Source organism: Neofelis nebulosa, chromosome 3 (genome assembly GCF_028018385.1).
Source record: "Neofelis nebulosa isolate mNeoNeb1 chromosome 3, mNeoNeb1.pri, whole genome shotgun sequence".
Taxonomy (NCBI): Eukaryota; Metazoa; Chordata; class Mammalia; order Carnivora; family Felidae; genus Neofelis; species Neofelis nebulosa.
The window spans coordinates 53,181,038-53,205,980 of NC_080784.1; the positions used below are offsets into that span (position 1 = coordinate 53,181,038).

A 24,943-nucleotide genomic window follows, 5' to 3' on the forward strand; every position below is an offset into this window, starting at 1 on the left:
CACAATACAAAACAAGGCCCCTTGGAGATTATCTATCTTACTCCTTCATTTTACAGACAGAACCCAGTGGTTTAGTGCCCAAAGTCACATGAGGAGTTCATGCAGAGCCAGTACTAGAACCCAGCACTCTTTCTGCAGGGATTAGGATATTTTGGTTAGCATTGCACTCTTAAATAAATGTCATATTCTTGATCTCTGCTCTCACCTTGAAAAGCAGGTGGTTGTTTTCAAAATTCCTGTCAATTAGCTTAAGAATTACCCTTCTCTCATAAAGCCCCAGGGGGACACTTTCTTTGAAGTCTCTCTTCAGCTCCAACACTTCAAAGGGAGACCCCTACCCCCAGGGACAAACCAGTCACTGTAGCCACTTCTTCTTAGGGGAACCACCACCAAGAAGGAAACTTGTTGTTCCTGGGTCCCTGGCAGCATTCAGTTTTTTCTAGAACCTGATTGAAGGCCTGGTGGAAGGAGGGGAGCATCACATTTATGACAAGGGTAGGGTGTGAAGGGCAAGAATAGCAGCCATTTAAGGGAATAAATTTCTATAAAAATCTTCAACTAAAGGTACTGAATCTCTTTAGAGAAATATCACTATAATCTAATTGGAATCAAAGACATTTCTCAATTGAATAAGAACAAGACTTTTTAGAACTAGCTGCTTTGGGAAAGGGAGGACCCACTGGGCCCTTCTCAGTGATGACACTTACAGGGAATCAGGGTTCAGTATAAAACTATAAATTTTATTTTGATAATTAAAATATAAACATTCTAGATATATTTTTATAAGCTTCTGAGGACAAACCTCAAAGAGTCCTCCCAAAGGAAAACAGACCAGAGAAGCCAGGTGCTTCTAAGATTCTGTAGGGGAAAGGTGAGGTCAGAAAGCCTCTGAAAGAATGACACACAAGGAAGTCCCTGGGCCCACCATTTTGCACAAGGAAAACACCCTTTGGGTTCTGGTAGGTTGGTTGAGATTCAAGTTGTTAGCAGAGACGGGCACCTGACTAGCTTAGTTGGTGGAGCATGCAACACTTGATCATGGGGGCCTGAGTTCAAGCCTCATGTTGGGTGTAGAGTCTACTTAAAAAAATAAAATAAAAATAAAATAGAAAGTTAGCAGAGAGAGGTGTACATATTAAAAAAAAATTATGAAGACTTGCTTGGATTAAAAAGTTGTGGGCTTCCTGAAACAGATAGCCAAACTGTGGAAAGTTTTTTCTGGAGACATCAGATGCCCTGGGAATGGAAGAGATCCAAAAAGAATGGCTAAATGAAGAGATGGGGTGGCAGGGTGGATGGACAGACCACTCTGATTATTTAGAAAAATCTGTTCTAGCAAGAGACTTAGGGCAGTTTATAGATTATAGAGTTAGATTCTGCTGTTTCTTATTCTCATTGTTCTTCCTTGCCCCTCAAAAATATAGGTATCAGCTCATTTCTTGTTCAAAATCCTAACTATCTTAACTTGGCTTACAGAAAGGTAGACTTGGAGAGGGAGTGTGTACATGTGTATGTTCACATTGCCTGCAGTCATGAAAAAATAAACTCTTCTCTCTTCCAGAGACTTATATAAAGCATGACAGCATGGGACATATCTGAACTTCACAAATTAAAAGAGGGACTCTGAGCTACTGGTTATAAGTCAGGAGAGGATGAAAGAGCATTTTGATGTGGAATCTGATTCTGAGTCTGCAAATTTCTAGCTGCATTTCTTTGGGAAAATTATTTCATCTCTGGTCTTCAGACTCCTCATCTGTACAGGGAGGAGATTTGACCTCTCTGACATTTATAATCTGTGGATCTAGAGAACTGATTATTGGCCTAGAATAGATATGAGGTAGGGGCTGAATTCTAGGATCAAGAAGGTCTCTATTAGCATTGTATCAAAGAGAACAAATCTTGTTCCTAGGTTTGGTGAGTAAATTTTCTAACAGGTTCCTTGGGACTCCTGGCTAATGTCACTGTGTGTGTGTGGGGGGGGACGGGGAGGTAATTGGGAGAGAGAAGCTCATCCCCCTGCACAAGGTCAGCATGTTCATGCTGCTTCATCTAGTAAATTCTGGCCTTGGAAGAGCCAGGGAGGAAAAGAGCAGTACCATCCACATCTCCATGGAATCCTGCCCCTTTGCAATCAACCTTGACTCTGAAGAAAAGTAGCAAGTGCTATTCAAGCCTAATGAAAATTTCAATATATTTTGAAGTTGTCCACTACCATGGTCAGTAATGAGATCAATACTCATGGTCACAGACATTGCAGAAGGTTAAGTGCCTATGACGAAATGCTTATGAAGTGTTTGAGGCTCTGAGGTCTTCCCTCTGAAGAGTGAGAAAGGCAGTACTTGTCTCTACCTGGTTGGCTATCAGGATTGACATTTCACTGCAGAGCCAAGAAACCCGAAGACCTCAAAGTACTGGCTAAGTCTCCAGATTTGAGGAGGAAGGGAAGGCCCAGTTGGAGACAGACTGCATTTGTCTGCCAAAAGACCAGTGTCTGCAAAACCACAAATACTGGAAATACAGGTGCTTCTAATACAACTATGTATGCTGGTTCCGAGTAATGGGTGTGGGTTGTCTACCAAAGTATTTGGTAGGAAAACAGAGGATGGCAAACTCCTTGTGTGCCCTGGATAAAACAAGCACACAGATTCTGATTGCATTAGAGAAAAGGTAAGACTCTAGGAAACAGAAGCTCAATTTCATTTGCCACGGATACTTCCTACGAATCCCATCTCCTTCCAAGATGTGCAGGAAGGAGCCACCTAGCCGAAGAGAAGACTTTGGATGCCAAGGTAACCTCAACCCAGAATAGCTCATGACTTTAAAGATCTGTCTTTCCCCCTAAGCAGGCCCAGATGTCCTGAGGAGGAGAGGGGATGTTGCAAGCATGGTCTCCAAATACACAGCAATTAAATCTCTTGGACTATTAAAGACTACTCTTGCTCTAAATGCATTGAAGACTCAAGAAAGTGTAGCTGCCTCTCCTCCCTGAAAACTCTGCACTTCCTCATCTTACATATGGTGAAACTGAGGCACAAGGAAGGACAGAGGGTTCTTGCATCTCTCATATTGATCTAGTGACATACCTGGGAGGAAATCCCAGGACCTCCATCTCTGAATCCTTCAACATCTTCCACTGTCTTTCTACTTAATTCACAGTTAAAGTCTGTCTGCCTGTCTATCTATAATATATGTACTATTATGTATAAAATATAAATAATTCTCAGATTCCTACTTAACTTCCTATCCTCCTCTCCTCCTTTATATAACTAGGTTTGGGGGAGGGAGGGGTAACAAAGATCCATGATGAGGGAAAACCACAGTACTGCTCGAAGAAATAGACTTCTGGAAGGAGAAATGACAGGCTTTGTCTAGGGGCCAACGGGTGCTTCAGATCTGGACTGTACAGCAAATTAAATGGAACACAACTCAACGGAAATCAGCAATGTAGACATCTGTGCCAGACGAAGTGAACTTCCACAACCTGGTTTTAAGGAACAGTAAATACAATAGAGATAGATATAATATGTTGAATCTTGAGTAATAAAACAAGTTATAAATAGAATTATGCTAAATTAAAGACGGACATCATAGGGAATAGTCTGGTCAACAACCAATCACCATTAGAATTAAAAAGTAAACCGGCCTTTTCACTGAGTACCTCCACAACGTTTCTCAATGCACTAAGTACATTTTAACCATGCAAAAATACACAAACATCTTAACTAGGTTGTTTTTTTTTTGTAAAAAAAATCAAACACCAACATTATGCATTTTTGTTAATTATATTGGTTAAAGTTACAGCCAGTGGCTGCCAAATATCAGATACATCATATACATATTTTTATACAGAATCTGGACAACACAACATTACACATCAGAGAGAGAAAGAGAGAAAAAGAGAGATTATTTGTTCCTTTGTGGGTTTGTTGTTGTTGTTCAGTAAAGAAATAAAGTAAAATATGAGAAGCAATGCTAAGAAGGAAAACACTTCAACAAGTCAGGAATACAGAGGGAGAATTGCTAATCAGAAATACAGGAGGAAAAGAGTTCATAGTTAGGTCTGTGTCTAGAATTTTCTTCACTAAGAAACAAAAGAGCACAACAGGTGTATTGGTTTGGAAAAGCAGAAAGAGCGATAACATCATGCTGTCTGGTTCCCAGCACGTTTCCAGCAAGAAGAAAAAATCATAATCACAAATTAATTTCACAAGTTTTGTTTTCAAAAATGTCCTCCCTTACCCAGGAAGCTGGGTAGTGCAGGGGTGGGGGCAGCTCAATTTTGAGAGTCCTTGGCAAGGGTTTGGCCAAAACCGTTGGCCTGAAATAAGTTGGAGATATGAGCTGTCTGTGGAAATTCACGCAATGAGATGCGACGTCAACTTGCTCCAGTCTAGGCAAGGTTCCCGTTGCCAGCCAGTGATCTGGCGGAGGAAGGACACACCCCCATGACAGGTTCTCCTAGCAAGGCCCCAGTCCTGCCCCTTAAACATTTGGTGTCAACACGATCCTAAGAATTCAACCTGGAAAGAAACAAGACCTTGAACACAAGCTATGGAAGCACTACCGTGGTCACGGTTAGATACAAAAATGTGAAAATTCAGATGTAATCAAAAATACAAAATCAGTTTCAATAAGATTTGCTTTTTTTTTAACCATTACAGTGCAAGGTTTTTCAAATTACAGTAAAAGTTATGTGTCTGCTTACAGTAACTAGAGTAAGTAGCTGATTTTGTTCTGCTAGAATCAGAGGTCCCTGATAAGTGGGAATGCACCAGTCTGAAATCAACCCGGCACAAGAAATGGATATCTTAACAAAAACACAGTTCACTACGGTCTTTACCCCTTCAAATAGTAACAAAGGAATGGTGTCATTTGCACAACTCATTAGCATGAGGTTCTTCCTCCATTAAAAATAAAAATAAAAATGATAAACATGATATTAAAATTCCAACAGAAAAAGGACTGGAAATCTGGGGCTGAAGGATGGAGCATCTGAAGGGAGTTTCCCACGTCACTGAGCTTTCCCACTGTAGTTAAAAATAAAAAGAATTGTTTTAGCATGAGCCTCAGTGGGCAATGCTGCTTTGTGCTTCTGCCTCCTTGTCCCAGGCAGTTGGGAAAGGGAGTTTCACCACCTCGTGGGATCAAAGGAAACCACAATACAGTCACGCCTCATTGTGCCATCAAGAATCACCCCCCAGGAAAGAAAAACCAGTTACAGGGGCTGGGGGGGCTCAGAGGCTTGGAAAGGGACAGAGGAACCTTCATCTGGCAAGAGAGTATCCCTCATCAAGACCATTGTGACACTCAGAGCCTTGTGTTCTGGAAAGGAAGAAGAGGAAAGAGTCAAAAGCCCCCAAATAACATGGAAGAAAAAGAGCCACCATTTTCCCAGAGCCTTGTCTTTGGGAGTGGGCATATGACTGAAAGAGAAAATGTGGCTAAATGAAGTGATCAGGTGACAGTCTTCATGTTCATGTCATGGAACGTGAGAAGAAGCAAGGGTGACTGAGGAATTGTCCTCTTCTGAGGTTTGTAGAGCCAACCAGTCCAGGATGGGTTAGGAGAGGCAAGACACACTGGAAAACTTCAAGGAGCACTTCTCTCCATGTCCAAGAGAAAGAGGCAGATGGTTGGCAACCTTGGGCACAACCATAGGTCCAGAAGCCTATTCTTCATACAGCCCCTCTTTAGCCTCATCCTGGTGCAGATACCCATGAGAACTACTCTTTGATCTATTTGACTGGCCCCTTATACTTGGTCCCTCTGAGGTCCTACAAATGGTATATGGCAAACTATTTCTGGGTTTGTTGAAATTAAAAGGGGACTATTTTAGGCAGCCAGTGGCTTATTGTTTAGGGCCTGGAATCTGCCAGTCCTATGTAAGGTGTGCAGACACCCTCTCATCTGTGGGATGTGATCATGTGCTTGGATCCACCTGCCTCACACTAGTGACCTGAACAGAAGAGCAAACGTTTTACTCACACCCACAGCCTGAGAAAGGGAAGAAACACAAATTCCTCTACCATGTTTGGAAGTTTCCCTGCCTTTGAGATACAATGTGAGGTGCTGTGTGCCTAGAAAGCACTCAATAATTTGTTTCACAATCTGGCCATTGGAGGACATTCAGGCTTCCTCTACAAATTTCGCTACATTTCTCAAGGAGGAAAGAAAATTCTGGCAGACATTACTTCCACACAGTTCTGGTTCATGCTCTCATGGGTGGAGGTGGACAGCCATAGAATGTGGCTTCCTACAGCAGGTGTCCCATGGTTTGTTCTGCCCCAGGGTGTTGTGGAATCAGGCAGAATATGGATGTGTGTGTCTGTTGTTTTTGCATGAGGTACTTATATTTTCTCATCCCTTTAGCCATATGAGATCCTGCACCTTACCAGGCTTCCCAATCTCATTACCTACCTAGCTTTCCCAGAGTTCAGTACCCATTCTGCACCTATCAGAGCAAAGTAGTTTCCCTGGAAACATTCTTGTGCTCCCCACCCAGCTCTGACTCAACATACAGCCCAAGGCCTGGTTCTCTGGGGTACAGAGGTGGTAGGCCCCAAACAAACCCTCAAACAAACCCTATGCTCTTTGCCCTGGGTGCCACTAAGTGGTTGTTTCCCTCCAAGTCAGCCGAGGTCTACAGGCATCACTGACAATGAGTCTCCCCTCAAATGGAGGATTTTTTTAAATGTGCAAGCTGGTTTGCCTGAATGGCCCTACAAACACCTATGTTCTTCTTGAAATAAATCCCCAAACCTCTGCCTAGATAGATCTGCTTTCTCTAGATGGTGTGTTTCTGATCTGGCAGTTGGTGGTTGAAATAGCATTTGAGGATATGTGATCACAGATGTATTCACATGAGTGAAGCAAAAGAATGATGTTAGGGAATGATGTGATACATAGTGTGCCTTAAAGGCTTAAGCAATATGCCAAGATTCCTCTATGCTAAGTTCCTGTTGCTGTCCCCAGACAAATGTGAATCCCAGTGAAAATGCCCCATAACTGGGCTGTGATGCCCCCACTTTTGGTATCTGGGACTATTTAGTACTATTTACTATTAATTATGAAGCTGCCTCTGGCTGAAAGAAATCTCCAGGAATGGTGTTTTGGAGAGCAGGCACATTTAGTCCAGGGACATTGGTGGGAAGTGCAATGTTGTTCTCCTACTTCCCAGGAGGATGGGGATTGGACATCACTGACTAGGGCATCAGATTCCCAGGTCAGATCCTCACTTCTTTATGATCTTGGACAGCTTAACCTCTCAGAACCTTAGTTTCCTCTTTTGCATGTTGGATGTGATGCTACTTTACTCAGGGTTGTTGAGAAGATCACATGAGACACTGTGTGAAAGCACTCTGCAGACATATGCAGATGTGGGGGTATAGCCTCATCCACCTCTATGAGAGAATCATACCTTCCACATGAAATGAATGAGATAGTTTTCTGTGTCTAAAGCATGTTCTTAGTAAGGTGGTAGTCTGCTGTAAGTGGAGCTCCATAAGGCAGTAGGGCTTGGGGGAGTTCTTTGCTTGCTTTGGTTTTGATTGGTCAATAGTCTCTGTGCATCCAATATGGCTGATTCTCATCTCATGAGGAGTGGATGCTCTTGTCTTTACCCCACTCCACTTAAATCACTTGACACAAATAATAAAGAAGGGCTAGAAGGAAGAAAATTCTTTTTACCTTTAAGATATATATTTTGAGAATATTTATTAAGATGGTGAGAAGTTGGCTTCATCTTTTCTCTCAAAGAGAAAAGTATAGTTGATTTAGGAGATGCTTACCTTTGATTTAAGGATGATCTCCCTGGATTCTTATATTCATAACAATTAGGTTGGGTTAAAAATGGAGGAGCTAAATTTTTTCTCTGGGTTTTTAGAAGTTCATAGTCTGGAGACAGATATTTGTCTCGTGTTGAATGAGTGTGTGCATTTATAATAGGATTTTAGGGTCAGAAGGGAGCTTAGGAAGTGTCATCTTCATGTTGCAGAAGAGGGAGCTGGTGCAATGGGATAGTGGTGAATCTGGTGCTCCTGCTGCTGCAGTGGATTGCAAGAAGGTGTGACCAGCTTGGAGGGGAGGTGGGGCTGGAGGACAGCTCTCTGTGGACCTGTGATGTAACAGCACAGCTTCCTAAACAATCCATCTTTCTCTTACAGGAGTCCTTCCAACCTAGTCTCACCCAGGCAACCTTAGAGAAAAACACTGGGTGAATGACTGGTGAACTTCTTGTGGTCCGGTTTGGTGAACTGAACTAGGAGATTAAGGAATTACTATTTCTTAAAGGTTAAAAAAAAATAACACTATTTCTCATCACTGTTAAACAATGAGGACTTTTTTAAAAAATCACTACCAGTGAATATAACTTGTACCTTTAAAATGGACCTACTTTAAGATTATATATGTAATTTAAGGTAAGATAATATATATATTATATATGTATTATGTACTGTATATTTAATATTTTGGAAATGGGCACATGGTGAATGATGAATGTGATAGATGTGATATGTCTTAACTTCAGAAACTCTTTTGACAATGCACCTCAAGACATATCAGAATTTACCATGAGAATAGAGCAGTGCCAAAGAATTATTCTTAACAGAAATTAAAGATAATTCACTGTTGGCCTAATTGGGCATTATGGGAGTGTTTTTGGGGGATGACCCAGGGCTTCTTGTTTCACAAGGAAAACTTTACAGGTTAGTTGACTGATACAAGATCTGTGTCATGCTATTTGGCCCCATTTCTCTCTTGGCTGTTCTTAAGAAAATGGCCTTCTCTTGAGTTCTCTGTAATCCATGTACATGTTTATAGCATATTTCTTAACATAAACTCTGTAAGTCAATGAACTCAGGATGGAGGCATATGCTCTGTGGATATAAAGAAATGATGGCTAAGAGAAATAGTTAGAATGGTGTAGGGGTGTTGAGTTTCAGGTCTTTCATAAGTCCTGACCATAGGGTCTACTATGGATGGAATGGTTGTGTTCCCCTAAATCCATATATTAAAGCCCTAATTCTCAATGCAGTGGAATTTGGAGGTGTGGCCCTAGAGAGATCACTGGGTTTAGATGAGGTCATGAGGGTAAAGCCCCCATGATGGGATTAGTGCCCTTGTAAGACAGAAGCCACCAGAGCTCTCTCTGCCATGTGAGGATAAATCATAAAGCAGCCATCTGCAAACCATAAAGAGACCCCTCACCAGACACCAGATCTGCCAGCACCTTGATCTGGGCCTTTATAGCCCCTAGAACCATGAGGAGTAAATGTTTGTTGTGTAAGCCAACCAGTCCATGTTGTTTTGTTACAGCAGTGGCACTACGGCAGAGTGCATTCCTAACTTCCCTGATATACATCACTTTCAAGTCTCCATCCAGATCAAGGCTAACATAATTATGGGTGAAGCACCCTCTTTCTTTCTAGAGCAATCTATCTCAAGGAAAGGGGAATCATCTCAATCTTCTCCTCTCTTTGTCTCTCCTTTCTTGTCAAGCCACTTTTCCTAAGACAGGATTGATTTTGAAAAGGGATCTTGGTGATCTTACATGAGGAATCTAAAAAAAAATTGCTATTAAGGGATCTAATATATTGATACACACTTATTTTTAGGGAGAAGAGAGGAAGAAGAGGGAATACTCTGTATTCAGGTCCCAAACCCAGGTTGTCCTGTCCATGAGGAATTCTTAGCAGTCCTTCAGAAAGATAAATGAAAGCAGAGACCTCTCAGTGCCCCATGTCTTCACCTCTTCCTTTCTGCTCAAAGAGCTGTAGACCTGCTCATCATTTTCAGTCTTACCTTTCAGCCCTGGATATATAGGCTTTAGCTCCTCAACCAGACTGTGAATTTCTTAAGGACAGGAACTAGCCAAGTCTCTGGGATCTTTGCTGGGTGAATGTTGAGTGAGTAAGAAGACTAAATTAATGAGTACAATAAAGAGACTGGGCATGAGCTCATGAGTCTAGCTGGGCCCTTGGTTCTCAAGGGAGGAAATCTCCTTTAACCCCAGGAGAGATTGCTTTGGTTTTGGGAGCTGGCATGAGGCAAAGCAAGATCTTCACAAGCTTTCTGAAGCAAAGTTAGAGCCAGGACTCTCCCAGTTCTTCAGGTCAGTCAGTTTATAGTAATCTAACTCTTACTAGATGCAAAGTGTTGCTGTTTGCTTTCTTTTCAGCACCTTGGGCTTCAAAAAATAATGGTGTCACTCAATGCCCTGACTCCTTCTCTACAACATGGATGGACCCTGCCCAAAGAGCCTCCTGGGAACAATCAGATGGACACCAATTCACTTAAAAAGTAAGTTCTCATAGTATATATTTGAGGCATTTTTTTTTCCAGGGAAAACTGTTGGAAATCAGGGAAAGGGTTTCTTTTCCAAATGTCAGATGTAAGCTGATTCCTCAAAGCCCCTGTTCTTAGGCTATCTCAATATGAGTGGTTTATGCACTGATCAAGCTATTTGGAGTTGCTGTAGGTTTAGATAAATGTGCTATTGTAGGGGTGAACCCTCAAAGTTTGATAAGGCAGCAGAAAGAAAAGGAAGGTAAGATGCCCTCACCAATTTAAGATGGAGGTACACTGTCAGATGGGATGGAAAAGGCAGGGACTTTTATTCAAGACATCTGAGCTTGCATCATGGTTTTGTCAGTAATCAGAGGAAGTTGGGCAAAACATTTAACCCCCTAAGTCCCATTTATCCTTTGTGAAATAAAGCTCTATATTAAATCCCCCTGGATAATAAAGTTACTATGAAAAATAAATTAGATAAACTAAATAAAAACATATAGAAAAACACTGAGCAAATTTCCTGGCATCAGCTAAATCTGAGATGAATGAAGATTTGGACAACACAGATGACAGGAGTGTGAGGTATATGAGAGCCAGTGAGTGTCTGGATGTCACCCTCAACCTGGGCCACAAAGGCAGTCAGGCTCAGCAGAGCCACAACTAGTGGGCGGGAAAGGAAATACTCAAAATTTAATAACTTGAAGCTTAGAGTTAAAAGTAAATTGTGTAAAATAGAAGCCACCTTTTCTGAATGGATGCTGGGCTGATACACTTAGTCTATCAGCCCAGGGATGCAGGGGCTCACCATCCCACCCGTTCTAAAGAGATTCTGGGTCATGGATTGGCAACGACAGAGTTACTTTATGGAGATTAAATGACTATAATGAACCAGATCAAGGGAATTAGGGATTTCCAATTGAAAACCCTGTGTATTTTATTAATTGGTTCTAGTATTCAGAATAGCCGCCCCCTGCATTTCCACTGAGACATGCTAAAAGTCCAAAGTCTTTATAAAAGGCCAGCCCACTCTTTGAATGGGAAATATGAATTCCAGGAATAGATCCATCTGTGAGTAAGTTCTCATGCTTGCTCTGCTTCTTTGTACCTTGCATCTCTCATCCAATGTCTAAATGTTTATTTATTTTTTTAAAATCTCAGAACATGAAGTTTAGATGAACAAACTGTGGGGCAATCTCTGTTTAGGGCTGAGGGAATTAGGTGCCATTGGGGAAGGAGCTGAAAAAAATTAATTTTTCATAGCCTCCTTTTCCATCTTTTCCATATTTTTGTGGTACCTGGAAAGGCGCAGAACTACTATACTAGTTATAAGAGAAACTGGGTCTTTGCCCAGACTCCAAAGACTCAGTCCCCCATTAGTGTATATGCTCTGCCCATAGTGACCAGCTCCTGGGCTGCTACAGTGAGTGCCCAGAGCTGACTGAGGAATGCAGAGCTCGACTAGCTATGGGAAGCTGCAGTGGTCTCAAATATTCTGGAAGGTTGGCATGACCAGGGTTAACTGAAATCTTATTAAGAAACAGAGTAGGCTCCTCCCTGTGTCTCTTGGGAAGCTTTGGGCTTTAAGAAATTCCATTCATTATTCAAGAATTCCTTCTGTTTGGCCTTAAAAACTCAGTGGTTCCAGACATCAAACCTAGAATGGCCAATTGACACCTTCCAATCCTCTGGTTTACCCTCACCAACAGAGATATCCAAATCACCACCACTCTAAGGCTCCATTCCACCAGGCTTCCACCATGTGGGAAGGACCAGATGAATGGGTTTTATACATTCACAACAAAGCTGCAGGGAACTAACTTTTGAACCAAGCCATGCACATCAACACATCAACATCTACAAGCCCTGCTGCGGCAGGGGGGGGGGGGGCAGGGGGGGGGCGGTCCCTGAAGCTTCGGAAGAAGGAGGGAGGTTACCCAGAAGGGGGAGCTACTCTCTGGATCACATTACTGAACAAAGAATAACTGGCTGCAGCTTGAAAGACCATTCTTTCAACCAAATTGGGTGAATGGTAACAGACAGTGAATGATGATGTTAATAGACAATATAGTTTAAATATAAGTTTCTGGAAATTGTCTTGGACCCTCATAAAAAAAAGCAATCAATGTGAATGAATAATGTAACATGACTACAAGACTGACCATCTTCATGCATTCTATGCATCCTTCAGAACCCAATTCAAATGCAAATGTTAGTGAAGCCTTCTCTTATACCTCTACTTGAAAGTATCGCTTCCTATTTTGGAAGCCCATAACACCTCTTTTAGGGCTTTATTTTTCACTGTATTATGGTAATTACTTATGTACATTTCTTGCCTCATATTTAGTTCCTTGGGGTTTGTATCATCTTTAAAACCCCTCCAAAAATAAAAAATAAAAAAAATAAAAATAAAAATAAAAAAATAAAACCCCTCCAGTTCTAGCTCTGCACCAGACATAGTAGGTGTTCAATAAATATTTGATAGCCAAGTGAATGATTGAATTTGAAATGGGAATACTGTTCTGGCAGGAAAGCTCCAGTGGGATAAAATAAATCTATTATCTGCCACCTTGTTCGTGCCAAAAGGATCAGGGCATGGCAGACCCAGTGCTCTGAGAAATCCAAGGTCAGAGAGTCTCTACCATGGCTGTACCACATCTCAAATTCAGGTATCATTTGTACCATTCAAATTCTTCTATCATTTGCCACATCCCATTGAAATATACCTCCTACCTCTGATTTCAAAGTTCCTCAAGCATAGAAGTTGTTCCTGTTCAAAGCAGGGCATCCAGAAAGCATCTAGCAAGTCAGAAGTGAATTCCAAATTGAAGATTTCTCTGGAAGTTTAAGACCAAGTAACAACTATAAACAGAACTAAATGCATCTCTGTCTAGAATACTCACATCCCAAGACAGCCTTCTCCCTTCAAAGGGGGCAGACTAGTAACAATGAAAAAAACATCACATCCAGACTAGTAACAACGAAAGAAAGATCACAGCATCCTCATGGCAGTACAAAAACTTCCCACAACAGCCCTACAGCAACAGTCAAGCCCCAAAATTAACCCACTTTGCAGAGACCTGGTCTCTGCTCAGAAAAGAAAGGGGAGAAGATACAGTACCTTTCCACAATGAGGTGATGTTCTACACCCCTTCCCAACTCCCATGCTTGTTCTGACATGTCCCGGATTCCCTCTCAACCAAGGGAGTTATGCTCATGTGTCAGCAGTGGAGCACTACATGGACAAAACTGGCTCGTCTGGGTCAGAAGTCATGTCATGTCCTCTACTAGGTTTACTTTTAAGAGTTTGATCCACTCAGATCCTTCCCCTCTAAGAAAAAGAGTAAACCCAGTGCTTAGGGCTACCAACACATACACCTAAAAAGTCTCTATTTTTGATGCAGCAAGTTCCTTCTGTTCACTCTGAAATCTCCTACTTATCTCTGTCTTAGTAGTGATTTGGAGGTGCAATAGGTGTGGGCATCCAGGAAGGGTGGCACCAAGTGTGGAAATGGCCCATAACCTGCCTGCAAAGAGAAGTCAGCCCAGTATTCAAACTTCAGAAAAGTCTCCAGTAAACAAGGTGTCCCTTGTGGGAGAACCGGGGACTCTGAGATGCTAGGAAGATGGAGCAAAAAGAGGATGGTGTGGATAGCTATGTAGTGAACTTTCTCTTGGCACTGGGTGGGCTGGAGGGTAATGCTACAAGAAGGAATCCCACAGAACCCCACCTAAAAACTGGCTTCTCTCAATCTGCAATAGCTATGTCAACAAAAGAACAGGGAATAATAAGAATTGTGCTTTATTGTACCTAAAAAAACAAATCAAAACATTTCTTAAGCATTTAATTATTTCAAAAGAAATCTTGTAATCCGGGGAAGCTCAGTGAGATGGTAAATTCCTCAGAATCAAAAACCAAATTTGGAAGCATATTGTCATTGTGCCTCTGTGTGTGTGCGTGTGTGTGTGTGTGTGTGTGTGTGTGTGTGCGCGTGTGAGTGAATATATCATATATTCCCACTCACCTACTTACAGGTATATATAGAAATACATATTTATCAATGGATTTTCCTCCCTTCAAGTCAACACCAGTGTGTTCCACCTTCAGTACACATGTATTATCTGCATTCCAATTCATAGACAGACCATTAATACCATAAAAAGAGAGAAATAGCTGAGAATAGGCAAAGTATAACCTAGCAAGAATTGTTTTAAGTGCCGGTTCAGCATTGTTAAAAGACAGAGCAAGCCTCCCCCAAATACCAGCTAAAATGTCTGTTATTAATACACACTCACAATTCTTTAAGGTCATCAGAAGAAAAAAGGGCAGAGAAAAAGACATATTATGAAATTGAATCTTAAGTGTTTTCCTTTTTTGTAGTCTTTGTATGTATTTTAAGGGAAAACTCGCCATTTGTAGAAATGATTCTCCCCCCTTCAGTTACTTTTCCCTAGCTCTAGAGAGAGCTAGGGAATAATAAAAACATGTACAGAGTTTTGCTGATTTATCATTTTTAAGAATCTTTCATTCTAACTTATAGATCTTTCTTTATCCTATTTAAAACATTTAATGAGTTCGAGAAATGTCTTATATATTTTGGCAAAAGACACAGAAAAACAAGGGTTGTTGAACTATACAAAGTATCTAGGGCTCACGACTTAGATGTGCTTAGCTTAAGGAAAATAATTGTGTTTAAACACATAGAAAAAGGGAATCAATTGCAGACAATCCACCTTGCATTTTCTATTTAAGATGCTTTCACCCTGTACTGTAATTGGTCAGTATTCTTCCGAAAATTTTGAGTCTTTATGGCATCGCTGGCTTGTAGATTACAAATGTTTCCAAATCACCATCCCTCTTAATACATAGTATGGAAAGAGTTCCAGAAAGTTTAGAGAAGATGTGAGGGCTGGGCACAAGGTAGTTCACCACCAAATAGCACAACACACAAAATCAACCTAGAGAAAACAGCAAAATCAAAAAGTTGAAAGCAGCCAGGTCAGACTAGAATGCTAGGGTGTCAGTGAGTACCATATTCCATGCCAAGAAATTGAAATTAAAAAAAAGAAAAAAAAAAGAAAGTTAAACATAAATCAATATTGAAAGCTTCAAAAAGTCAAAGCCAAACCAATGTTTCCTTTTTCCCCCTATGCACAAACCTTTTGTTTTAAACCCAATGGCATTGAGATCAGTAATTTTATCTGGAAGATTGAAGTCTGCAGAGACACTCCCCTTCCATTGATCACTTGAGTCCACAGAAATAAAGCACCTTTGGAACCAAGAGTTGTTCAAGAATCCTAGTGTCTTATTCAATGTGTTGAAAAAGTACAGTTAAAATAATTAGAATAATTCATCAAATGACAAACACAATTATATTGACTCTAGTGAATAGGCAAAAGGGCTCCCCAGGACAATTCACAACTAAGGAGATAGAGCACAATAAAAGGCTATGACATTTTATGAATATTCTGTGTTATAGCTTTGAACTTTATTGCAAAGCAAAAAATATATATTTTTATATATATATATTTTTATCTACATTTCACCTCTGACATTGTACACAACACGAAAGCACAGAAAACCAAAAAAATCATAATGAGGTAGATACATAACACTTACAGATGGAGGAGACTAAAGAGTTTAAATTTGGCTTAATACTGTGGTCACCAATGTATGCATTTTCAACACAGCAGCAAGCATTGATTCACAGGGCAAGAAGCCCAGTGATCTCAAACCCAAAAATAAGCCCCATTAAAAAATACCTGCTTCAAAATGAAAAAAAAAAACCATTTTTTTTAAAAGTCAGGGAATCAGATGTGTTCAATCGCAAACCCTGGTGAAATAAAAAAGAAGGGGGGAGGTTGTTTTTGCTTTTGTGCCAGGAGAAAAAAAAAAGTAATTTTCACCTATCCAATTAGGAGTAACCTGTCCCATAGGTTTCTTCTGTGTATTCCTCCTCAGTGGGGTTGGGTCAGCCTCAGGAGCTCTGTAGCCAGCTGTTGACGGTAAGGAAATAGGGTTTCCTTCTTCCTTTTCCCTAGGGTAATGCTCACCTCTGCAGCCACAGTGACAGGGACCACTAGCCTTTGAGGGCTCCTGAAACATGCCAGGAAATGGCTGGAAATCAATATAGCTGTGAAGTCTCTAGTATAGCTCTACCTTTCTAGGATCATGTGCTCTCTTGGCGGGTGAGGCAAGGGTTTGGGACACTGGGATCACTCATTCCCCTATCAATCCCTCTTATACCCTTTCCAATGGAGAGCTGAGAAGGCCATCTTCTGCCATCTTCAATTTTACTTATGAATGCATTTTCACTGTAAAATGTGATGTCAGGTGGTGATGGCTATGACAGAGACCACCTCCTTCCTTGTATGCCGTCTTGAATGGAAGGAGGACGGGGTGAAGAGAAGGGACCTGGAGAGGACACTTGACTGGTTGAAGCAGCAGCTGGGAGAGCCGAGCAATGAAATGCCCAACTGAGGAAGGGGCAGATCAGGCAAGTGCAGTTCGCCAATGGAGACCTAAGGGGGTCCACCCAGAAAGCCAAGTAGTAACTTGGGTTTGTTGACAGTGCCTAGAAGACCCTGGAGACCCTAAAGAGAATGTGAGAGAAGCAAGGCCCAGAGACATTAATGGGGCTAAAAGTGGAATTGAATCAAACTCCCTTGGATTGTTTAATAGTTATTTTTACTGTGGACGTGATCTGCTTTTGGTAGGATTTGCTCTGCTCCCAGAAATATCTGGGAACAGTTGCAGAACAGGTCAGCCTCAGGCAGGAGAGGAGACAGAGGGGTCCCAGAGGAATGGTTGGTGAACTGGGGATAATGGAAGGATGGGCAAGGAACTGATAAGCAGCCACCTGGGAGAGATTTGTCACATGAGCATATTGTACCTTCAAGTCAGCCTATGCTAGGCAGGGCCAGGCGCTGTTCTCTGGAAGCCAGAGTGTGAACAATACTCTCCCATGTGTTTGTGCATCATCTCCCCTGCTGGACCATCTTTCCTCTTTGTCTTCCCAATGTCTACCCCAGGGCCTAGCCAATAGAGGGCATCATCAAGGTTGAACTGCATTTTTAGAAAATGGAGTAAGAGAATGGATTGGGAAAGAAGAGAAAGTGTCCAGTGTCATAAGGGTTTTGAAGACCCCATATTCCCCCTCAAGGCAATAGCTGGGTGTATTTTTGCCTGCCTAGATGCATCTCAAGTGAATACTCACATTTGAATTTTGAACATAAAACATACTTAGAGGAAATAATACAGTAGCAGGGCCCAATGGGAAAGGAACTGAACACAATTCATCTGAATACATGTCAAAACTGAGGTCTCAGCAAAGCTGGGCAACTGCTTCCATCCTGACTGGGCTGGAAGATCAGTGGGGGGGGGGGCAGGGTGTGCAATCTGTCTTGAGTACTTAATTCCAGAAGGCAAAGACAAAGTGAACTTGCAACTATCACTCTCAAGTGATTCCCAGTCTTACCTTACAGGAGATCCTGGGCAAGGCAAGGCCATGGGCACTTCCAAACATCCCAAAGCTCACTAATCCAGAGTCTAGATCTCTGTCCCCTCAGAGACCCAAAGCAAAAGGAATCGGTCAGGATTGTAAGACGCATCATTCAAGTCATTATAAGGTGGAGACTATCTGACTACCAGGCATTCAACAGTGAATGAAGGCAAGGAGAATTTTTTTCCTTGGAGACCCTTGAGAAGAAGTTTGATATTTTTTTGTCTGTGTCTGTGAGGAGGAGCAAAAATTAGGTGATGTCTGATGTCTTCAAACCCTGAGATTCCATTGTTTCTTTGTGCTCTGAAGAAGCTCCAGCTTTGCTCAAGGACTGAGGGATTTTTCTTTGTGTATAATTGCTGGGACTATGGCAGGATTAGGATAGGGTGTGTGCACGTGTGTGTGCATGCATGTGTGTGCACACACATGCAGGTATGCTCAGAGGCTGTCCAGTAGGCATTAAGCTGACATAATTGTAAGCAAACATGTAAAGCATGAGGCTGCCTCAGAGAAACAATAAGTAGGGTGCATTACTCCCTTCCCCTGACTCTCTCTAATCTGCCCTTTCCTGCCCATTTCCTGTCGTCCCTTGTGCTCTTCCTCTCTCATTTAGATAGTTTTTGTCCCCTTTGTCAGTGCACATGACAGTGACAATCACTTTCTTAAGCCTAATATTTTGATGTTGGTCATTTCATTCCCTGGCTTAGGAATTCACAGTGTCTTTCAACGACTTCTCATCCCAAATGACTTTCACCAAATGCAATAACCTGTCTCATTATTTTATTACTTTTCTGGTTTGGATTGATCATAGAGATCACCAGGCTCACTTTTGTGTTTTAGATATGGGGAAACTGAAACTTACAGAAGGCAAGCTACTAGGCAAGGAATGATGGGTACAAGAGCAGAATGCAGGTTCCCAGGCTGCCCCCACCACCAGTGCCCTTCCCCTGGCCTAACACAGGCAGCTTCTTGCCATGCCTGGCCTAGAATGGCTCTCACTCTCTGCCATGTCATAGGCATTGTGTTCAGAAACCTACTCCGAATTTACCCTGTGAGGCTTACATTTCTGAATCTGCCCTAACTCCAACCATTCAACTCTTTTTACAGATCCATGGAGAAATAACCCACTTTATCTGGAAATCTCCTCACCTTTTAAGACCACACACAAAAGTAACAACAACAAAACCTATAGAAAGAAGACACAGAAGTTCTCAGGCCAACCAGAAAAGACATCTCAAAGTGTTTATAGGGAGGCTCCCATTCCATGGAAGTCTCCAAGAACTCATACTGTACAGGTCATGCTCAGGGTGACCTGTGGGAAACAGGCATCATTTTTTCTGGGGATACCTTATTGCATAAATGGTCACTAAATTTGTAAGTGCCCTAAAACCTCCCACACTCTCTTAGCCTCTCCGGCCATCTGCAAGAAAACAAAAATGCCAAGACTGCCTTCATCCCAGCTGGTCCTTGATGGGTGCTCTGAGCTACCTGGCCTTTATGAGCTGTTGGGAAAGGACATGAGTGGAGCCTGGATCTTGAAGAAAAGTGGGACCAAATGTCCAAGCCCGTACCCCCTGCCCCCAGCTGTACCCCTACTGACCACGAAACTCTGTGCAATCATGGAGGTTCTCTGAGCCTCAGTTTCCCCATTTGTAAAATGCGGCAGAGTTTCTCGCCTTGTGATATTCTTGCAAAGACTTAGCTGAGATCACTGTATGAAGGCATCTGGGACAGAGCCTATACATCACTGGCACTCAGTCAATGTTAGCCGAGTCTCAGTTCTCCTGTCCTCCACAAAGGGCTCTGCTCCATCATGGCTGATGTCACCTGCCACAGGCTACATTGGACTTACTCTGACACCCCTACATTCCTGAGACTCCAGTAATCCTAAATACTTTTTCCTCTAAAGAAACTGCCCTGTTCCCCATGAGAGGAAACAACATCTCTAAGGGGACTTTTTCTTCAGAATCAGCCAGCCTGAGAGAGCTTGGGGCTATACCTGATTTTTCTGGCCCTGGCATCTGGGACTCTATACCTGTCTCCTGCAGGGTCTCAGGTACCAATCAATGGCAAGAACCCAGCTAACAAAGGGTCAGCCGACATACCACAACAGGACCCTTCCACTCTGATGGGGAAGGTTTTAGTCAACAAAGGTTCTGTCTGTGCTGCTGCTGAATTGTCAGGCTTCATGATAGACACATTCCCTGGGTCTGGATTTATGGTTGCAACTCAATAATGCCAGCTTTGCAGCTGTGGCCTCAGAGGTGGCCCACCCCTTCCCAGAAAGGCAGGTTGTCATAACCCCAAAATAGGTATTGGACACTCTGCTTCGGCCCTGGTGAAGGAGCAAGGGATCTAGAACACTTCCACCCTCTGTCCCCTCTTCATTTTGCCCTGAGCTCTGACCCTAATGGAAGACCTGCAGACTCTGGGTCCCTGAAGCCATGTCAGGGCCTGAGCACCAGTGGGCCGGCCAGAGAAGAGTGGGCTCATGGGGCTGGACCTTGGCAACCTCTGAGAAGCCCCTACCAGCTCCCCAGCCACTTTTTGGGAAGGGCCAGGAGTTGGAAAATCACATGGTGTTCTGGAAGTGATTCCCTTGATATTTTCTGAGCTGTAAAGACAAGTCGGCTTCTGGGAAAGACTCCTGGGTCTGTAGGCCTAAAGTTCTCCAGAATGCTACCTTTCAGGAGCAGAAAGAATGAGTGATACATTCCTGGGATGGATCGTAGCAGGTATGACCTATGGAACAGGACAAAAGCAAATGAACAGCACTTCATTAAGATCCCCTGAGTAGCTAAGAGTATGTGTAGGGTGGGGGAGGAGTCGAGCCATGAGGCCAACAGAGAAAATGCATTCGTGTCAAAGGACCGACTTCCTTTTTCAATCCAAAGGAATTCCATCTAAGCTCCCACCAGCCAGAGAACGGAAGCGTGTTGTGCTGGAGCAGTTTAGGCAGTGTCGGAATTAATCTTTTAAAAACTGTCTCCGATGGCTCGGCCACCTTGTGCGAGATTTGTAAACCGTGTGCAAAACTCAGACTTGTGCAGGCAACCAGAGAAGGTAAGAACCTGTCTTCTGCACGCAGGGCTTCCCCTGCCTGATTTGTGCTTTGTCTAACCCCAGGATCTCTCTTCTTCCCAGCGGCTCTTCTTAAAGCCTGGTGAAGGCAGGCGAGGCCAAATTGGCTACAGGGTAGAACCCGCTATTCTCCCTCTTGGTGAGCTGCTGAGCATCTATTTCAAATACCTCTAAAGGATGGACAGCCTGAGGGCTGAGTTCCCGAATGCTTTTGATGCTGGGCTCTTGAAGATTCTCTCTATGTCTGACTTTCAGAATGAAAGCAGATGCAGTAACCCCACCCAGGCACATTGCAGTCACTGGCTGGCAAGGGAGGAGGGGTATTAGCAAAAAGTAGTGCAAAGGTAGGGAGGTGGGATTTGGCACTAGGTAGAGCACGTAGAGTCGGTGGGAAGGAGGCATTGGCATAAAGCGAAGGTAGAAAATATTCACCCTCTGGGGATAGGTTACTCCGTATAGATGACCACAAATAAGGAACAGAAACACCTGGGTCAAATCCTTCCCAGAGTATGCCAGCTCCCTGCCAGGGTCTGTATTCAGGACCAAGGTGTAGGTGCTGATTTAGCTGAAGGTCCCTGTCATTCCCCCAGCCCCCAATCCCAGAGGTCACATGCTCATTGTCCCACTTAAGCCAAATTTTTTTCTTGCCTTAAGCCAACACATCCCCAAAACATATCCTATAAAAGTAGATTTCATAAAGAAGATAAATATTTTGAATCAAGAAGAGGATGAAAACAAGTTATAAACATGTAACTGAAACATAAAAATACACATCAGTTCACTTACAGAACCAAACAGGGTTACATCGAATCATTTAAAATGAAAGCAAAGGAAAACTCTTCTCGGGAGCTCTTAAATTTAGGAAAAGAATCACTGTAGCATGCTCACCTTGAACCAGGGATTGGATATTGTGGTTCTTTTACAAAGAAAAATCTGGGAGGGAGATGGAGGTCCGAGGTGAAGGAGGGAGGAAGATTGCATAGTTGTGAAACAGTGGCTTCTCATCAAGGTGAACAAGTGCGTCCTCTGATAAAATAGCGTTTGATTTTTTTTTCTGTTCATTTCTGTTCACGGTATTTTTCTCTGTCCACCAAACATGTCATACACTGACACATATATACAGTACACACACACATGCGAGCGCTAAACACCTGAATTACACAGCCATACTTGAAAACGCCCCCTCCCCACTCGTTCTGCGCAAAGTTCCTATTTGCTTTTGCTACATCCTGACCCGTTTCTTGTCAAAACTCCTGTTTCGGATTGTTTCTTTAGCAAAAGGGATTGGGAGGGGGTGGGGGGGCGGGGGGGGGCCTTCGAGGAAAGCACCGGAAATGGTTCTATTCTCTCACTGAATTTCTGTGGCAATGCCTCGCATTTTGGTTAGGGGCTCACTAGTTTTTAAGAGATAGGAAACAACTGCCTCTTTTTTTTTTTTAAGCTTTCTTGAGGTAAACATTATTTGCTAACACCTTAGGCAGGAGACACGTTTTATAGTGCTGTTGAGAAACTTTGCAAAAAGGAGGAAACACCACCAAAGTGTAACATCGATGCTTAAGAACATTTAGAAAGCAAGTCCCCGTTTTAACTCATTTCCCCTTCCTCTCATTCGGCCAACTCCTTCTAGTAACATATAGAGCAGAACAAAGCTGATTAATTGTCTATATCATACTGGGCATCCCTTATCCCAACCCACGGTAAACCTCTCTTGCTCACATACTAAAAATTGTGAGTCAACTGAAAAATTAAAATAGAGATGAACACACTTTACATTTTTTCATCCTTTCTATCTGCCTCAAGCATATATATATATATATATATATATATATATATATATATATATGATAGTTTACATTAATATAGGAAATAGCAGAGGTTTTTAGTTACATTTTATACAGAATCACTGCATCTTATCCTTATTTTCTATGCTCTCTCTCTTTTTGGATAAACAATTGGCTATAACAATCTATAGTAAGGCTTCACAGAAAGAATTCTGCATGTTTTGTTTTTCTCTAAGAACCAAGGTTTGTAAAATGAGGTTTGATTCTAGCACCTTATGCAGTATTAGTGATGTTGTTCCCTTGGGAGAAATTAGCAGTACCCAACACCTCAGGTGAATCTCTATCAGTTACGCAGTTCTCAAAGGCATTGCCAAAGGGAGGACGCGACACGGCGGAGATGCAGGAGCAAGTGGGGACAAAACAAAACCCCAGGATTAAAGTCTTAGCATCGTACAAATAAAACCTTAAAACCGTGTCAAGTTGCTGTCTCCAAATTAATAATGACTTAGTGTTTCAGGGCCACCAATGAATCCCTTTAGGTTATCCTTCCCCATGAGGTAAGGAAATATACTATGATGTCCATTTTAAATGGGGAGACTGAGTCTGGGAGACCATACACAGGTCACAGAGGAAACTGTCTGGGTAAGAAACAGGGTGGGGGGATGCCCAGCCTCTCGCCTCTTACTACCAGACTGTACCTTGTCACCTCTAATTGGTGACTTGAGATTTTGGAAAAGCAGCTTATTGGCCACTGATGAGGAAGCAAAACAAACAGTTTTTGTTTTTGTTTTTTTTTAAATATCAGCACCAAAGGAAGTTCAAAAGAAGCTGCTCTTTGCTCCCTTATCAAACATCCCATATTACGGAGACAGCAACTTTCACAAGAAGGGAAAAGAAAAATTAGTCACAGGAGTAGCCCATCTCTTTTGTGGGTGCCCTTCCCCAAAGTCAAACGCTCCACAGCGCTTAGTTTCACTTGAGTAGCATCGATTTTTGCAGAGGAATGATCAACTCCCACCAAAGCTGCATCAGAACCTCAATTATATAATTATATAACTATAGTGATATCTCTATCTCTATATCTATTTATATATGTATACATTAAAGTCTTTTACTGCACTGGCACGGGATACCAAGGTAACATACTGGCATTGCTGTTTGCTGCAAGTGGCCGCCTTGACTGGAGTTACACGAGAGAGAAGCACCACGAGAAAAGGCACCACAAGGTTTCAAGAAGTTAAATTGTTTGTTGTCACCGCCCTGATCTCGCCATGGTGGGGAAACAGAAAAGTCTTTCATCTTTAGCAAGGGCCCTGGAACGACCGATTCAAAGATTATCCCAATCCACATACATCCAACTCAACTCAACAGGGAGAGAGGGAAGAAAAGAGCCGGATGTGGTTGGTTTTACTGCTATTTCTTTTTGGCTACTGGAAAAAGGAAAGCATTTTCATTTTTAAAAAGAAAAGGCAGTGAGGGTGGGGGAGGGTGGGGACTTAGACACTGGAAACCAAGCCATCCTAAAAAAGGGAGAATAAGAACAAAAGTCTTGTGCTAAGGAAAGTCCTACATGGAAAATCTGTCTTTCTAATATGATTCCTTGGTGGCAATGCATTAGGGAAAAAAAGAGAGAGAGAGAGAGAGAGAGAATGATGGAATTACATCCATAGGCACCATTAGCCACAAATAGCACCGGGTCTAGATTGATGAGGACACATAGATGTCCACATCTGTCCACAAAGCTGAGAACCAGGAGTGTTGGCTTAGAATCAACATTACTTCATCCTTATAGTCTGGCCAAGAAAATAGGAGGTCGTTGGCCATTCGGAGCACCAAGAATCATGTGTGCCACTGATGAACCAGAAAAAAAGAGGGGGCAGTCAAGGACTGCAGAGTGGATGTTAAATGGCATTTTTATTTTTATTAGGTACTTGCCAGCCTTGAAATATCCCCTCCTATTTCTCATTCTAGGTGGGGGAATACACTCCACACGGGAACAGAGAACCTATAATTTTTGCAGAAAGTCTCAATGGGTGAGTGGTACAGAGTTCTCCTCACCAGCCATTTTCCTTCCTTTGCTCCTGGTCTGTGTCCAAAAAAGGGAAGTCAGCCAGCCATGCTGGTGTGATCTACAAGGCTCCTAGGACTTGCTGTCTAAGCCCATGGTGACCGGATGGGGAGGCCTGAGATCAGGATCGAAATGGCTTACTGCAGGGACCCCTCTTCCCAAACTCTGGTGAATGCTCCCACTGAACACAGAAGGCTGGTTGGGGGCAGGGGTGGTGGTGGTGG

General features: G+C 42.5%; 1 long non-coding RNA gene across 3 annotated transcripts in view; it reads left to right on the plus strand.

Moving 5' to 3' along the window:
• LOC131506819 (uncharacterized) overlaps positions 1-19,456 on the plus strand; it is a 55,435-nt gene extending 35,979 nt beyond the window's left edge. For all 3 annotated transcript variants that reach the window (XR_009259162.1, XR_009259160.1, XR_009259161.1), the window contains exons 3-4: positions 10,178-10,299; positions 18,897-19,456. This is a non-coding gene — a long non-coding RNA (uncharacterized LOC131506819). The remainder of the gene's footprint in view (positions 1-10,177; positions 10,300-18,896) is intronic.
• Positions 19,457-24,943: the final 5,487 nt, after the last annotated feature.